The sequence below is a fragment of the Danio aesculapii genome, chromosome 4 (genome assembly GCF_903798145.1).
Source record: "Danio aesculapii chromosome 4, fDanAes4.1, whole genome shotgun sequence".
NCBI lineage: Eukaryota > Metazoa > Chordata > Actinopteri > Cypriniformes > Danionidae > Danio > Danio aesculapii.
Window position 1 is genome coordinate 26,706,163 of NC_079438.1, and position 17,900 is coordinate 26,724,062.

Sequence of the window (17,900 nt, forward strand, 5' to 3'; positions counted from 1 at the left end):
GTGTTTTAGCAACATCTACACCAACCACAATTCCAAACCCCACCTCACGGTAAACTTTTGTGTACCGTAAAGGTCTGCGTCGACCACAACCCTAAACCTTGCCTACTTGCGTGGCACAGCCATGGAGCCCGGTAGCTCAGTCGGTAGAGCATCAGACTTTTAATCTGAGGGTCCAGGGTTCAAGTCCCTGCTTGGGCGTGTAAGGCTCTTCTTGTGGAGCCACAGTTTTTGCCAGTGAGCTATCGCTTGCTGAAAGTTTCATGTGGATGCACAACACGTGTACTAGGCATGAGGACATGGAGGGCACAGGGAGTCTTGTAGTTGCGGCCGAGTGGTTAAGATGATGCATTAGAAATCCGTTGGGGTCTTCTCGCGCTGGTTCGAGTCCTGCAGACCACGTGCTCGTTCTCTTCCTTTTTAAACTTGCAACAGTCATCAAATGTTTGCAATTCCAGCGTTACTTGGGAAAAGCGTCGTGCTGGTAGGAGGAGAAAAACAACAGCGTGCGCTCACTGAACCGAAAGGGGCAAATCAGAGGGAGGAACATGTCGCACAGGGACCACGCCGGCTGTCCGGTAACTCGCCGTGATCGGATTGTGGTCAGTACTCTGCATTGTAGCCGCAGCAACCCCGCTTCGAATCAGGGTCACGGCAGGATTCCTTACGGTGACATTGGCATCACGCCCCCCTCTTGCCACCTGTTTTGTACAGCCCACTTTTCAGTGCACGCTGCTACTGTGACACGTCACAAGTGCTTAAATCTAAGCTAATCCCCCAGTGATCGCGGATAACTCAGACGGTAGAGCGTCAGACTTTTCATCTGACGTTCCTGGGTTCAAGTCCCTGTTTGGGTGTGTAAGCCAACTTTTGTAGAGCGTGGAGGATTTGGATTTCTACCTTCCTATCCATCTCAGCATGAATCAACGTTTATCCTTTCCTCATCATCTTGTTTCTCATTATTTTTATATAATTATTTGATTATCTGAATGAGTAATTAACTTTGAATTGATTTTAACTAATGAATAAGTTAACACATTGCTTAATATAAGAACGTTCAGTGCGTTTGCCTGTCTCTTTATAACTTTTTCAGGAGCCACCAACCTAAGTCAGAGGTCACGGAGGCCTTGAGTGGAGCTGAGGGCTGAGGACCGGAAGCAACTGTCTCCGTTGTTATTTCTAAGAGTTAATACTATCTAAAATGTCTTAAGGGATCTTGCTGTTTTTACGGTTAATTCTTTTAAGGTGATTCTACTTTTTATTCAAGATAGACTTTGTGTAGTAAGGATATAACTGCCTGAATGTAGATTATACCAGTTTTTAACCAGTTTTGATAAAGACGGCTGAGACTACACTCAGCCTCGGATAAGAAACAGATTGTTCTTTAAGTGTGTGTGTTCTATTTGATTGTGGATCCGTTTCATAGGTCTGGAGTCAGCTCTGAACAGTCTAGTGGATGTCTGACGTTTATGCTTGAGATACTGTTCAGAATTGTACGCATGCACCCCACGTGGACATTTTCCTAGTCTATCTGTGTTTTATCCAATCAGGTTAGAACACCTATATGCGTGACGCAGTTAATGACCTTATGTGAGAGTAAAATTGTTATTGATTTGTGATTGTAAGCAGAGCGGCCTAGGAAGTCATGGCGAGTGTTGAAGCTGGCTTCTGCTGATGTAACTGCAAACTATCTTCAGTAACCTTTATTTATTTATATAAATCTCTGACTCCGGCTCTTCTTCGTCTGACAGACTGGTCATTCTTTGGGTTAAACTGCATACCATCCCTATAAGCGACATCTATTGCTGGTGAGCTCTTGCTTGCTCTACATTTCATCGGGCAGCACGACCAATGCGCCAGGCAAGAGCACAATGGAATGGTCAAGCTTCGTAGTCGTGGCCGAGTGGTTAAGGCGATGGACTAGAAATCCATTGGGGTCTCCCCGCGCAGGTTCGAATCCTGCTGACTACGTCCAGGATGCGCGCAGGATTTAGTTTGCGACTTTCCTTGATTGTTTGCAACCCCAGTGTTTCTGGGAAAAAGGGATGTGCTGGTAGCCAAAAGCAACAAAAATAAAACCGCAGCGCGCGCAAACTGACTGCCCTGGGGGCCCTCCATTTTCAAAGACGTATGACAGAGAGCGAGGTTCCAGCGGCTGTCCCGTAGCTCGCCGTGATCGTATAGTGGTTAGTACTCTGCGTTGTGGCCGCAGCAACCCCGGCTCGAATCCGGGTCACGGCATGCTTTTCAAGGTGGCATTGACGTTGCACTCTGTGATGCCATCCGTAATCTCCAGCCTCCTTTTAGTGCAGGCTGTGCTAATGGCACGTCCTGAATGTTTACGTTTCCTAAAGTGTGGAAGACTAGGGATTCGATATGAGCAGCGGGTCCTTTGACAGCATGCTGTGTAGGTAAGCATTGATCAAGTCACGCTTCTAAGGCATGGAAGGAATCGTTTCAATGGTTAAGTCTCCATTTATTGCCACAACAACAGAAAGACCTTCTGCAGTTGTCATTGATCTTTTTGTCTCCTATATGACATTGAGTCCAAACTACTGTGTTTTACTGACGTCTACACCTACAACAACCATAAACCCAACCTCACAGTAACCTGTTGTGTTTTAGCAACATCTACACCAACCACAAGTCCAAACCCCACCTCACGGTAAACTTTTGTGTACCGTAAAGGTCTGCGCCGACCACAACCCTAAACCTTGCCTACTTGCAAGGCACAGCCATGGAGCCCGGGTAGCTCAGTCGGTTATTGCTAGGTGGTTGCTAAGTGGTTGCTAAGGTGTTGCTAGGTGGTTGCTATGCGGTTGCTAAGGTGTTGCTAGGCGGTTGCTAGGGTATTGCAAGGTGGTTGCAAAGGTGTTGCTAGGTGGTTGCTATGCAGTTGCTAAGAGGTTGCTAGGCGGTTGCTAAGGTGTTGCTAGGCGATTGCTAAGGTGTTGCTATGTGGTTGCTAGGTGGTTGCTAAGGTGTTGCTATGTGGTTGCTAAGGCGTTGCTAGGTAGTTGCTAAGGTGTTGCTATGTGGTTGCTAAGGTGTTGCTAGGTGGTTGCTAAGGTGTTGCTAGGCGGTTGCTAAGGTGTTGCTAGGCGGTTGCTAAGTGGTTGCTAAGGTGTTGCTATGCGGTTGCTAAGGTGTTGCTAAGTGGTTGCTATGCAGTTGCTAAGGTGTTGCTAGGCGGTTGCTAAGTGGTTGCTAAGGTGTTGCTAGGTGGTTGCTAAGGTGTTGCTAGGTGGTTGCTAAGGTGTTGCTAGGTGGTTGCTAAGGCGGTTGCTAAGGTGTTGCTAGGTGGTGTCTATGCAGTTGCTAAGGTGATGCTAGGCGGTTGCTAAGGTGTTGCTATGTGGTTGCTAAGGTGTTGCTAGGTGGTTGCTAAGGTGTTGCTAGGCAGTTGCTAAGGTGTTGCTATGTAGTTGCTAGGTGGTTGCTAAGGTGTTGCTAAGAGGTTGCTATGCGGTTGCTAAGTTGTTGCTAGGCGGTTGCTAAGGTGTTGCTAGGTGGTTGCTATGTAGTTGCTAAGGTGTTGCTAGGCGGTTGCTAAGGTGTTGCTAAGGTGTTGCTAGGCGGTTGGTAGGCTGTTGCTAAGATGTTGCTAAGGTGTTGCTAGGTGGTTGCTAAGGTGTTGCTATGTGGTTGCTAGGCGGTTGCTATGTAGTTGCTAGGTGGTTGCTAAGGTGTTGCTAGGCAGTTGTTAAGGTGTTGCTATGTAGTTGCTAGGTGTTTGCTAAGGTGTTGCTAAGCAGTTGGTAAGGTGTTGCTATGTGGTTGCTAAGGTGTTGCTATGTGGTTGCTAAGGCGTTGCTAGGTAGTTGCTAAGGTGTTGCTAGGCGGTTGCTAAGGTGTTGCTTGGCGGTTGCTATGTGGTTGCTAGGAGGTTGCTAAGGCGTTGCTAGGCGGTTGCTTAGGTGTTGCTAGGTGGTTGCTAGACGGTTGCTAATTTGTCGCTAGGCGGTTGCCTACAAGACATTGTGCCCAGAAGCCTCTGAATTATTAAGCCGGTCTGGTGATGGGAAGTTCAGATTTTTAAAGCGGATGTTAGGACTCAACATTATGTAGTCAGCAATAGAAACTTCAGTCAGTTAAAAAATCACCATGATCTGAAAAATGTCTTACAGTAAAGTTTTGCAACCCAAAACACCAGCGAAGAAACTCAACACAGAAAAAAGTGTGGAGTCCCATGAAGGAGATGGAGACTGTTGTTTTTTGTTTACCTTTTAATTAGGCTGGCTTGTCAAAGCCAACCTACTGTTATCCTATTTAAACTTATTATTTTTTTTATTATTATTTTTTTTTATTATTCTTCTTCTTCTGAGACTAAAAATTAAACTCTATCTCCTCCTAGAGCTTTCGAGCTATGACCACCAAACTCGCACCAGACCTCCGAACTATTCGGACTCGGATTGCTATATCTTTTCCGACTGATCCGACTTTCGGTTTTCCGAAAACACCCCCGGGACCACCGGAAAAATCCCATAGACTTAACATGGGATCAAACTTTGTGAGCGCATAACTCTGCGTCAGACTGTCGCACAGACTTCTAACTGGGCTCATTTAACTCAGACTATCAATCTGCCAATGACTGATCACCTTTAAACTTTCTAGCCACGCCCTAGCAACCACTTTTGGACCCTAGAAACTGTCCCATAGACTTCCATTGCAAAAGACTGTCATTGACTTAACATTGAATCAAACTCTGTGAGCTCATAACTCTGCATCAGAGTGTCACACTGACGTCTAACTGGGCTCATTTAACTCAGACTACCAAACTGCCAATCACTGATGAGCTTTTAACTTTCTAGCCACACCCTAACAACTAGATACTGCACCCTAGCAACAACTGTCCCATAGACTTCCATTGCAAAAGACTGTCATTGACTTAACATTAGATCAAACTTTGTGACCTCATAGCTTTCCATCAGACTGTCATACTTATGAATGAGCTTTAACTATCTATCTATCTATCTATCTATCTATCTATCTATCTATCTATCTATCTATCTATCTATCTATCTATCTATCAACTGTTTTTATCTATCTATCTATCTATCTATCTATCTATCTATCTATCTATCTATCTATCTATCTATCTATCTATCAACTGTTTTTATCTATCTATCTATCTATCTATCTATCTATCTATCTATCTATCTATCTATCTATCTATCTATCTATCTATCTATCTATCTATCTATCTATCAACTGTTTTTATCTATCTATCTATCTATCTATCTATCTATCTATCTATCTATCTATCTATCTATCTATCTATCTATCTATCTATCTATCTATCTATCAACTGTTTTTATCTATCTATCTATCTATCTATCTATCTATCTATCTATCTATCTATCTATCTATCTATCTATCTACCTATCTATCTATCTATCTATCTATCTATCTGTCTGTCTGTCTGTCTGTCTGTCTGTCTGTCTGTCTGTCTATCTATCTATCTATCTATCTATCTATCTATCCATCTAAGAACATGCTAATTCATGCTAGAGTCATGCTAGTAACATGCTAATTCATGCTAGTAACATGCTAATTCATGCTAAAACTATGCTAATTTATGCTAGAGTCATGCTACTAACAGGCTAATTCATGCTAGAATCATGCTAGTAACATGCTAATTCATGCTAGAATCATGCTAGTAACATGCTAATTCATGCTAGAATCATGCTAGTTACATGCTAATTCGTGCTAGAACGATGCTATTTCATGCTAGAATCATAATAGTAACATGCTAATTCATGCTAGAATCATGCTAGTAACATGCTAGTTCATGCTAGAATCATGCTAGAACGATGCTAATTCATGCTAGAATCATGCTAGTAACATGCTAATTCATGCTAGAATCATGCTAGTAACATGCTAATTCATGCTAGAATCCTGCTAGTAACATGCTAATTCATGCTAGAATCATGCTAATTCATGCTAGAATCATGCTAGTAACATGCTAATTCATGCTAGAATCATGCTAGTAACATGCTAATTCATGCTAGAATCATGCTAGTAACATGCTAATTCATGCTAGAATCATGCTAGTAACATGCTAATTCATGTTAGAACGATGCTAATTCATGCTAGAATCATGCTAGTAACATGCTAATTCATGCTAGAATCATGCTAGTAACATGCTAATTCATGCTAGAATCATGCTAGTAACATGCTAATTCATGCTAGAATCATGCTAGTAACATGCTAATTCATGCTAAAACGATGCTAATTCATGCTAGAATCATGCTAGTAACATGCTAATAACATGCTATTTCATGCTAGAATCATGCTAGTAACATACTAATTCATGCTAGAATCATGCTAGTAACATGCTAATTCATGCTAGAATCATGCTAGTAACATGCTAATTCATGCTAGAATCGTGCTAGTTACATGCTAATTCATGCTAGAATCATGCTAGTAACATGCTAATTCATGCTAGAATCATGCTAGTAACATGCTAATTCATGCTAGAATCATGCTAGTAACATGCTAATTCATGCTAGAACGATGCTAATTCATGCTAGAATCATGCTAGTAACATGCTAATTCATGCTAGAATCATGCTAGTAACATGCTAATTCATGCTAGAACGATGCTAATTCATGATAGAATCATGCTAGTAACATGCTAATTCATGCTAGAATCATGCTAGTAACATGCTATTTCACGCTAGAATCATGCTAGTAACATGCTAATTCATGCTAGAATCATGCTAGTAACATGCTAATTCATGCTAGAATCATGCTAGTAACAGACTAATTCATGCTAGAATCATGCTAGTTCATGCTAGAATCATGCTAGTAACATGCTAATTCATGCTAGAATCATGCTAGTAACATGCTAAATCATGTTAGAATCATGCTGGTAACATGCTAATTAATGCTAGAATCTTGGTAGTAACATGCTAATTCATGCTAGAATCATGATAGAAACATGCTAATTCATGCTAGAATCATGCTAATCACATGCTAATTCATGCTAGAATTCATGCTAATTCTCTCTCTCTATCTATCTATCTATCTATCTATCTATCTATCTATCTATCTATCTATCTATCTATCTATCTATATACATTTTAAAACTGTTTAAACTAAATAAACTATTACCAAGGCTTTGTCAAGCCAGCCTCAAAGTTTGTCCTCAAACTTTAATAGTCTAGTTAAAGTTGTTGCACGTCCACTGGTTCCTGCCTCAAAATGAGCGAATTTGAGCCACATGCACATTAAGGAAGCGTTCAGAAAAAAACAAAACACCAGCGAAGAAACTCAACACAGAGAAACATAAACACCTACTGCCAGCTAGCGTTTCGGAAGTGTATTGCAGAGCAACAGAAACAGTGCGCAGAAGTATAAGTGCATGGCTACGCGCAAGGCTTGCGCCGTGGATCACGCTGATCACTTGACACAGAAGTATAAACCAGGCTTTATTGTTCAACATTAACTGCAACATGTTTCTTCTGGTTTTGTTGGAGAGAAACTAGACAGAATGCCTGAGTCTAAAAACGGCAGCATAGCTGACCTTGGATTTCTGTCAAAATATGGTTTCAGTGCCCTTGCATTCTTCATTACCTTACCCCAATCCCTGTACAGCCCAATAAATACATCCCAATCTCAACCCTTTTCTCTGCCGTTCAGCGTTGTGACTCCGCCCCCTTTACCCACAATTCTCTTCTCCCAGATTCACATAAGTAGTGTATACTTTTCTTTAAGTAAAAATAAAACAATGTATAAGTAATTATTTTTGGACAAATCAATACCCTGTTCTGCAGACACAGCATGCACTCATTGGTGCCAGAGGGCTGATTGCAGGCAGTTTAAAGTTTGATGCCACCTTGTCGTTGCATGTCCAGATTGGTACACAGAAGAGTTCATAGCTGTTCCAGCTATTCTTTCGCAGAGGCAATATCGTAGCCTATGAGGTCTATCCGAGGCGTGATCATTGCTGGTTGAAAACTTTACCCAATACCTCGCTGAGATGACTTGAAATACAGTCAGCTCTGGCAATTTTTGTCAGCCTTTCAGTAGGCTTAATGTTCTGTTGAAAAGGATAGCTGTGCTTCTGTTTCTTTAACATGTTGCAACTTCCGTTGAGCTCCTAAACATGCAGCAGGCTGGATTAACCTGTACCGTAACGTTCTTCAGAATGCAAGCAGAGTGCGTGTAAGAAACCTTCCATGGAAGCACCAGGCTCTCTAAAATGCTAAAGCAATTGAACGACGAGAATGGGATTTGAACCCACACAGACGGAGCACAGTGGATTAGCGGTCCATCCCTGCCGGAGGCTGGATTAACTGTTACCATAACATCCTTCAAAACGCTAAGAGGGTGCAAGTAAAACACCTTCCACGGAAGCACCGGGCTCTCTCAAACACCAGAGCAAATGAGCGACGAGGATGGGATTCAAACCCACACATGCAGTGCACAATGGATTAGAAGTGCATCACCTTAACTACTCGGCCACCTCATCAGCACAATCGATTAACAGTCCGTCGCTTTAACTACTCGGCCACCTTGTCACAAATGTTCTCGCTTTCCTGACGGAGGCTGGACTGTGGCACATATGTGTATATGTATGTTCTTGCAACTATTTTGCAAAAATATTCGGTAAGATGACATTCAATTTTGCCATAACATGCTTCGAAGCACGAAGATGGTGCGAGTAAGATAAGTTCCCCGTAAGCACCAGGCTCTCTTAAATGAACGACGAGGATGGGATTCGAACCCATGTATGCAGAGCACAACGGATTAGCAGTCCATCACCTTAACCACTCGGCCACCTCGTCATGCATATAGCCACTTTCCTGATGGGGGCTGGACTTTGGCATATATGTATGTATTTGCAGCTATTTTCGATACAGATGACATTAAATTTTGCAGCAACATCCTTCAAAATGCTAAGAGGGCGCATGTAATACACTGAAAATCCACTGCATCACCGGGATCTCTCAAATGCCAGAGCATTTGAGCGACGAGGATGGGATTCGAACCCATGCGTGCAGAGCACAATGGATTAGCAGTCCATCGCCTTAACCACTCGGCCACCTCGTCACATACGTTGACACTTTACCGATGGAGGCTGGACTGTGGCCCGTGTATGTTTTTGCAACTATTTTCGGTAAGATGACACTCAATTTTGCCATGGAGTCCCATGAAGGAGCTCCGCATGGAGACTGTTGTTTTGTGTTTACCTTTCAATGAAAGTTGTTGCACGTCCACTGGTTCCTGCCTCAAAATGAGCGAATTTGAGCCACATGCACATTAAGGAAGCGTTCAGAAAAAAACAAAACACCAGCGAAGAAACTCAACACAGAGAAACATAAACACCTACTGCCAGCTAGCGTTTCGGAAGTGTATTGCAGAGCAACAGAAACAGTGCGCAGAAGTATAAGTGCACGGCTAGGCGAAAGGCTTGCGCCGTGGATCACGCTGATCACTTGACACAGAAGTATAAACCAGGCTTTATTGTTCAACATTAACTGCAACATGTTTCTTCTGGTTTTGTTGGAGAGAAACTAGACAGAATGCCTGAGTCTAAAAACGGCAGCATAGCTGACCTTGGATTTCTGTCAAAATATGGTTTCAGTGCCCTTGCATTCTTCATTACCTTACCCCAATGCCTGTACAGCCCAATAAATACATCCCAATCTCATCCTTTTTCTCTGCCCTTCAGCGTTGTGACTCCGCCCCCTTTACCAGATTACCCACAATTCTCTTCTCCCAGATTCACATAAGTAGTGTATACCTTTCTTTAAGTAAAAATGAAACAATGTATAAGTAATTTTTTTTGGACAAATCAATAACCTGTTCTGCTGACACAGCATGCACTCATTGGTGCCAGAGGGCTGATTGCTGGCAGTTTAAAGTTTGATGCCACCTTGTCGTTGCATGTCCAGATTGGTACACAGAAGAGTTCATAGCTGTTACAGCTATTCTTTCGCAGAGGCAATATCGTAGCCTATGAGGTCTATTCGAAAAATGTTGTATTTTTAACACGAGTAAATTTTATTCATTAACTGATACAATCAGTTACAATCATTTACAAGCCTTTGAGTTAATTATTTATATTTGCAGAAAGCAACTACGTTTTAATTGGCATTTACTAGCATTAAAATCAACATTTTAAATGTCTAAGTAATATATCTGAGCATATTGAGAACCATCGTACATCATTTCACTACAAAAACTTTTTAAATAAAGTCATTAAATGCATTATTGTGTTCATGTGTGACTGTTATTAACAAACAGACTTTCACTGCATTAGTAACTACACAGTTACCTTTAAACAAAAGAAGATGCAGCATAACATCAGATTCACTGAGTTCATCTTGGACTTGCACACAGATGCTACTATCCTCCACAATGGTGATACAAAAATTTTACAGTATTTTGCTGTTGTTTTTCCTGATTTTACAAAAAAATACTGGCAGCTGTGGTTGCCAGTAATCTACTGTTTTTAACATTTTACATTCGTAAATTCAATCTACAGAATTTTTCTGTTAAAATACATTCCACAGTCTGTATTTTTCATTGAACAAATTTAACCCCTTAAATCGCAAAACAAAATCCTCACAAGTGTCCTCACTACAGAGGGTTGAACACTCAGACAGTGATGAAGTTAATGAGATAAATAAGTGTCTAATTAAAGGAGGATTAATAATTATTGATGAACAAGTGTTAACAAGCAGAATCACTGAAGGAAAGAACAACAAGACCAAATAACACAAATTACAGCCAAAATCAAAGATGAAATCAACTGAGGATAAAACTCTTAATAAAAATAATAATTAATAAAAATAATTACACAATAAAACTTTTATTTGCCAAGATCTCAGCAGAGATCATTAAACAACTCCACAAACATCAGGAGCTTCACTTATAACTGACCTTTGACTTAATGTCTGTCACATGAACAAAAGCTCTTAATGAAATTTCTGTTGTTCATTTGAAGTCACCATGACAGAGGACAGAGCCTGCTTAAAGCTGCGGTCACACTTGACTCTTCCTCCCATAGACTTCCATTCACATGCACATGAATGCGTCAAACCGGAAACACAAGGTCATGCATCAAGTTTCGCAGGTTGCTGCAGTGCAAAGTTCAAGCTTGGTGAACTCTAACCTGCAACATCGCATCTCTTGATTGCGTGAGACCAATCGTGATCAAAACATGACCTCTCTGAACAGAAATTTATTGCATGGGGCGGTCGCTCGCTTTTTTTTTATGTCTAATCATCTTGTTTAATCCCACCCCTTTTCGCAGCGCCACACGACAGAATTTCGCACACACAAAGCCCGGTGTGACCGCAGCTTCAGTCCGGCTCTTTAACTTCTTGATTTAAAATAGTTTACACTCTGGTTGCAATAATTAATTATGTTAATCACACTAATTGTATGGCATAAAAAGCCAAAACAAACATAAATTAAGTGTGATGAGATTAACTATCATATCAAAGCCACCCTTGAATTGTTGTTAAATAACATCTTAAGTGTGAGAATTGAATTCACTACAGAACTGAAACCACTGGAACTTCAGCAATCAATGACATTTTAACAGGTCTAAATACATCAGTCATGAGAATGTTTGAGCTATATCGCATAACTTGAAAACACACAGATGTCAACAATTAGTCTTTGAATCTCAATAATGGTGACAAACAAAAAAACAACAATCAAATAAAAAACACAACCCAGAACAATACAAAACAATCTACTGAAATATTACACCCCAAAAACAAAATAAATGAAAGGCAAAGAAAGAAATGTTAAAGAGCCCATATTATACATGAAATAGGGTTTTATTTAGGTTTTAAGGGTCTCTAACAACAGTCTAATATGCATGCAAGGTCAAAAAACACTTTGATGGTCTTATAATCTGCATTTATTTTTACCTAATTATCCCAACGACTCCCATATTAATCGTTCAGCGATTCATTTGTTCCCAAACCCCCTCCTCAGCGCGAAGCTAATCTGCGCTGATTGGACCGATGACAGCCTGCTGCGATTGGTCGACACGGACTAGGCTTCAGCGAGAGACAGAGTGAAATGCCCAGCTGCTAATCTACAATATAAAAGTAGTCACAGTGCATACACGCTTCATAGTGGATTTTGGCTGCCAGTGGGTGAATGTAAACACAGACGATGGACTAGAAAATACTGACGACTATTTTATTGAGCAAAAAGTCCAAGAACTGGCGAGGAGATCTAGCCTGTCACAGTCTCCTTGCTCTTTTTACACACACATACACACACACACACATACTTGTTTTTGTTACATCGTGGGGACTACTGAGTAGAAGGTTACATGTGGGGACAGCACTTTCTAAATACAGTAAAGCTATAATTTTAAGTTAGATGTGTCAAGAGGAATTATTGATCTAAAATAAACAATTTTTTTATCCAAAATTCTCAAGTTTAGAAAGCGTCATTTCTGTCAGGTTTTTCTATTCTGGTGGGGACATCACAATTGTGTTATACCACAAACTACCACCTGGTGTCACTATTATGAATTACCTGTTGATTATTAATTTTCTAATACAATTGGGAGAATTGTCTTTATATTTGTATTTAATTTTTATCTTGCATTTCACTATTTCACAACAACTTGTATTTTTAATAGACAATGTCTTGGATTTTATTTTTTATACTGAAGAATAAATGAACATTTCAAAAATATTGAAATATAAATTCAGATACACAAATCTTTATTCTTAAACTGTATAACAGTAATATGAGGGGGGGAAACAGATAAACAAAAACTAATACCATATAGAAAAATAAAATAAAATTAAACATTTTACTTTTATGTGAATAAGTGCATATTAAGATATTTTATATGAGTCTTTTACTGGTATATTTTCAATAGATCAAGTCTAAAGAATCATGTACGAATAAAATTTGACATTTATGAAGATTAAGCTTTGGCCAGAAGATTTAGTAAATTTGGAAATACGGTGCAGCAAAAATAGACTCAATGCTGAAACGATCACAGAACTGATGCTTCTACTCCGCCTCTGTGTGCTAATCTGTTAACGTGTGCAGAAAAAAAATACACGCTGCTTATGTCCTGCTTACGAGTGCAGTGTCAAACCAACATAACTGTCTTTTTGTGAATCCAAAAACTCAACACAACATTTTTTCGCTTAACACAGCGACAGGAACTTCTTACCTTTAACAACAAAACCTTGTTAAAGGCTATTTCCCATTTCTTTTACAATTTTCGCTTCAACGAGTCAATGCGATTTTTAACATAAAATTTGACTGCCTCCCAGCTTCTTCCTTGAAGCGCAGCAGGGGAGGATTTAATGCATTCTTCGCACTGTGTTTTCCCGGGAACCCTTCCAGACTTGATGCAGGTTAGCAACGTTTTTTCTACCGCTTGGATCTCCTCTGTAGACCACTTTTTCCGTGGGTTTCGCTAAGATCCTGAATAAAAAAATAAAGGAACTAGTAATTGTGATTGAGATAACAGCAAGTCCTAGCAAAACATGAAATGATTACTTCAGTTTTGTCTCTCATTGTTTTAGTTGCACATTTTTCTAAATTCTAGTTAGCACAGTTGAAAATCTCTAACATATGCTTAACATAATAGTCCAGGGTGACCAACAGCAACAGATGTAAAAATCTTATTATAAGGGAATTCTGATGTCTACAGCAGTTTTGGTGATATTACAACCATTCACATTTCAGCCACACCCCATCACAGTGTTTTCTTCTTGATAAACTGTGCCACATAATGCCAACTGGAAACTGTGAAAGGTCTTTATGTGTTTGGAATTAGTGAAGTTGATGGATATGGATTTTCCATGCAGTATCTTTGAGGAGAAGTTCAATTGCAGAACAAACATTTACAGATAATGTACTCAACCCCCTTGTCATCCGAGATGTTCATGTCTTTCTTTCTTTAGTTGTAAAGAAATAATTTTTTGAGTAAAACATTTTTCAATTACAGAAAATTTACTACTGGAACACACTCCAATTTTCCATATAGTGGACTTCTATGGTGTCCGCGAGTTTGAACTTCTGAAATGCAGTTTAAATGCAGCTTCAAAGATCTCTACAGGGTTCCTACGGGGTTTGGAAAATTGTGGAATTTGATTGAAGTATTTTCCAGGTCTGGAAACATATGGAAAAAAAGAAAGCAAAGTATGGAGAAAAAATTTGCTTGAAATTTTTTACTTTTGTCCCTATTTAGTAAAATGAAAAATTCAAGTAAATTTATTGTACAAAAAAGTAAGCTTTCTTGGCAGCTGTTTTTTTTTTTCTGATTCTTTAGTGATTGTCTAACAGACTCAATGAATTCAAAGTGCACCTTTTCATTATGCAAAATGCAGGTTATAAGCACTTTCTTCTCAGCCTATTCTTAGCACAATATATTATTTTAGGGCATCTATATGTTGTCACTCTAAGAAAATAATTAAAAAAACGGAGAAAAATATCTACAGATGACTTTACTATATACCAAATATAAATCTGTATGTAATTAACCATTCATGTTATGTATGGTCTGAAAATCTAATGAAACTATCAGTTTATCAGTGTGCGTCTAAAAACTCTCATCTCATTTTCTTCTCCAGCTTCAGAATCATCCTATAGCACTGTTTTATCTTTTTTTGTAAACATTGGGTCTGTGTTCTGCAGCGATGGAAGATGATTCTGAAGCTGGAGGAGAAAATAAGAGTTTTTCGACATACCCTAACTGTCTTGAACCGGAGTACACAGAGTTCACATGTGCAGAACTAGACAAGTCCAGCTTTTGAGGTTGAAAAGTACAGAAATTGTAAAATTTAAAATTTTTTTTTTTAGAAAATAATCGATTTTTTTGCTAGATAAGACCCTTCCACCTCGGCTGCAATTTAAACTGATTTTGGAAGTTCAAACTGGAGGGCACAATTGAGGTCCACTATATGGAGAACATTACTGAAAATGTTTTCCCTATAACCATTTCTTTACACCTGAAAAAGAAAGACATGAACATCTTGAATGACAAATAAATTATCTGTAAATTTTTGTTCTGGAATTGAACAAAGTGTGGTTACACACAAAAAAAACAAAAAACAGAATATGTGGGTTAGGCATGCGTTAAACTACAGTAGTCAACATTTGAAGTAGATCAAAAAGTTCAACAAAGCTCTTAGCATGTTCAACAAAGACAAGAATAGTTATTTTTTTGCTGTTGGGATAACTTTGATGAAAGGTTTTTGATCCACTTCAAATGTTGACTCCTGTATACTTAACAGCATATGCTGGTGTTTTTCAACAGTGCACATAGCAAAAATGGCATGAACGGATACATCTAGTCTCAAACCTGACTTCACTCCATGTAGTTTCTTTTTATGGACCATTTTATGATTTCCAAGTTTTGTTTTGTACAGAACTAAGAAGAAACCACTAAACTGAGCACTTCATCCACTTAGGATCTACCATGCCACAGTTAGAAAGCTCCATTAACACAAATCACTGAAAAACACAAAGTTTCTATTTGTTCATGTCAAACTTCTTCAAATTTCACTTGCACATGAAAATCAAAGGAATTCTGTTGTTAATCCAAATAGGTCTTTGTGCAGATTTCTATTGATATAACTTGATATTGACTGAACTTTCACAAAAAAATGGAAATTGTGACCTATTTCATAAGACATTCAAACAACGGCTTACTCTTTGTTGTGTCTGGTTGTTCCAAGTCCATTGGCTGCCGTTTTTTAACTTTCTTTCCTGTTGTAAACATATGAGCACAACTTAGAAGACCTTGAATATATGCAATATTCCGTAATGGCACAGAATACTGACTAAATGGTTAACAGTAATTGTGCCACACATGTATTTAACAAAGATTGACTGGTGAAACAACTTCCAAATGACTGGTGAAGCATCCAAATAATAAATAACTGCACAGAATGCACTCTCCTTACAAGTATAACAATATCAGAAGTTCTTACCTTTAGCTGGTTGTGTAGTTTTCTTTTGTCCAACTCCAGCAGTAGACTTCTTTGATTTGTCTGGACACATAATAGCTCTCTTTAATTAAAAGATTATTCAATAAAAACTCCTAAATATCAGCAAGCACACTTGATTTTTTTCTTCCAGTAATAATTAGCCTTTTCTGGCTTTCCTATCATTCCCTTTTAGTAACTGACTTATTTGAATTAAATTAGATTTCAGGTAGTTTGAATTTTTAATATAATATTTATAATATAATATAATATAATTATAATATTTATTTTTTTCTCAATAATGACAACATTAACAGTTTAATGTCACACCCTAGACTGTTTACATTGGTTTCTACCAGTGTCTCCCCCACTGTTATGTACTTATTGGTTTCTCAGCATGACAGTACGACCAACCTAAACAGTATTTCAGCAGTGAGGATGCTGAGGATAGCATTACTCACTGCACTTCCGCTGAGGGTGAGCAAAATCTGGACCTGGGACGAACAGCGATAGACTATGAACTAGATTTGATTTCTTCTGAGGATGTCATCATTAAACTCTCTGTACACCCTGAACTCTCTGCCTGTGTTAATTTCCCACCCAGTCTCCCTCAGTTAACACTTGCTAACAGCCATGCTGTCTCAATCCTGCCACCACTGTCACCTGTCAGCCCCTTTTCTCACCCTCAGCTCACCATCTGTGCGGTGGGTTTCCCGGGGGTCTGCCAGTCTCCATCCGTGGCTGGAGGATTCCTCACCTTCACCATAAACATCAGAGTCCAGAACTCTGCCTCGGCCCTCTGACCCTGCGGCTCCACCCCGGCTCTCAGCTCCCTCATCTCCACCTTCGCCCGTCAGTCCACCATTTCCACCGGGCTCCATCGTTCATTCGGCTCCACCCTGGTCAGTCGTGTTCCTACTCCTTCGGCTGCACCTTATCGCTGGACTCCTCCCTCCAGCAGGCACAGCCTCGGTCCTCTGTCACTCAGTCTCCGCCGCGGACCTCTGGATCTCCGCCTCGGTCGCCAGAAGCTTGGGCTCCGCCTTCACTCTCCAGATCCTCGGTGTCGCCCAGGATCATCGGCTCTCCGTCTCCGCCTCGGGCTCTACCGCCACCTGCTTCGCCTCCGTCGTTCGCCCCCCTGGAGTTGTCAGCCTTTCCTCCACCATGGCTCCTCGCTCCATCGGCTCCACCGTGGGTCTCCATCATGGCTGCGGTCTGGGTCTCACCTGGCTCCTCCTGCTCCAGCTCCTTTCTGTCTCCTCCATGGCTCCTCACTCCGTCATCAACTCCCTGGGCTGTTCTGTCTCCACCCTGGACACTGTTGACCGTTCTCCTCCCGGGAGTCCGTCCTCTGCCAAAGCCACTCCTGAGACTTTGTTTACATTATTATCCTTGTTTTTCGGCGCGAGGATGCGCCTTCCCGGAGGGGGGTGTAATGTCGCACCCCTGGACTGTTTACGTTGGTTTCTACCAGTGTCTCCCCCGCTGTTATGTGCTTATTGGTTTCTTCCCCTCGTCACTGTGATTCCCTACAGCTGTCCTCAATAATCAGTATGTCTTTATAAGTTGATTTGTTTGCTCTGTTGCTTGTCGGTCGTTGATGTTACTACACTGTGTTTCCTGTTCTGCTCTTTGGCTTATTAAAGTCTTTTCATTTATATTACGTCGTTGTTTGTCCATTCCTTGTCTCAGCGTGACAGTTAAATAGTCATACTGTAACATTTGGATCCAGCTTACAATCCAGGTACCAAAACCCGGAAAACTAGCAAGAAACAATGATGGACAGAATTGAAAGACTACTCAGAAATCTGAGAGCTGCATGCAGTTCCACAATAAAACTTTAGCATAACACTGAAACAGAAGTCGACAAAGAAGGTCCAGTCACTGATCAATTATGTGATCAATAACTCTTAGGCCTGTTATCTGCAAAAGTTGGACACTGAAAATTTAAGGAAAGAAAACGCTG

At 40.3% G+C, this 17,900-nt stretch overlaps 4 non-coding genes across 4 annotated transcripts; 2 read left to right on the plus strand and 2 right to left on the minus strand.

Moving 5' to 3' along the window:
- The first annotated feature begins 1,886 nt into the window (after window positions 1-1,886).
- Window positions 1,887-1,968, plus strand: trnas-aga (transfer RNA serine (anticodon AGA)). Its single transcript has one exon. It is a non-coding gene; the product is annotated as a tRNA-Ser (tRNA).
- A 5,922-nt stretch (window positions 1,969-7,890) lies between these two features.
- Window positions 7,891-8,031, plus strand: LOC130224141 (U4 spliceosomal RNA). The gene has a single exon (XR_008837216.1). It is a non-coding gene; the product is annotated as a U4 spliceosomal RNA (small nuclear RNA).
- Window positions 8,032-8,706: 675 nt separating this feature from the next.
- Window positions 8,707-8,788, minus strand: trnas-gcu (transfer RNA serine (anticodon GCU)). Its single transcript has one exon. It is a non-coding gene; the product is annotated as a tRNA-Ser (tRNA).
- A 183-nt stretch (window positions 8,789-8,971) lies between these two features.
- trnas-gcu (transfer RNA serine (anticodon GCU)) lies at window positions 8,972-9,053 on the minus strand. The gene has a single exon. It is a non-coding gene; the product is annotated as a tRNA-Ser (tRNA).
- Between the last annotated feature and the right edge of the window lie 8,847 nt (window positions 9,054-17,900).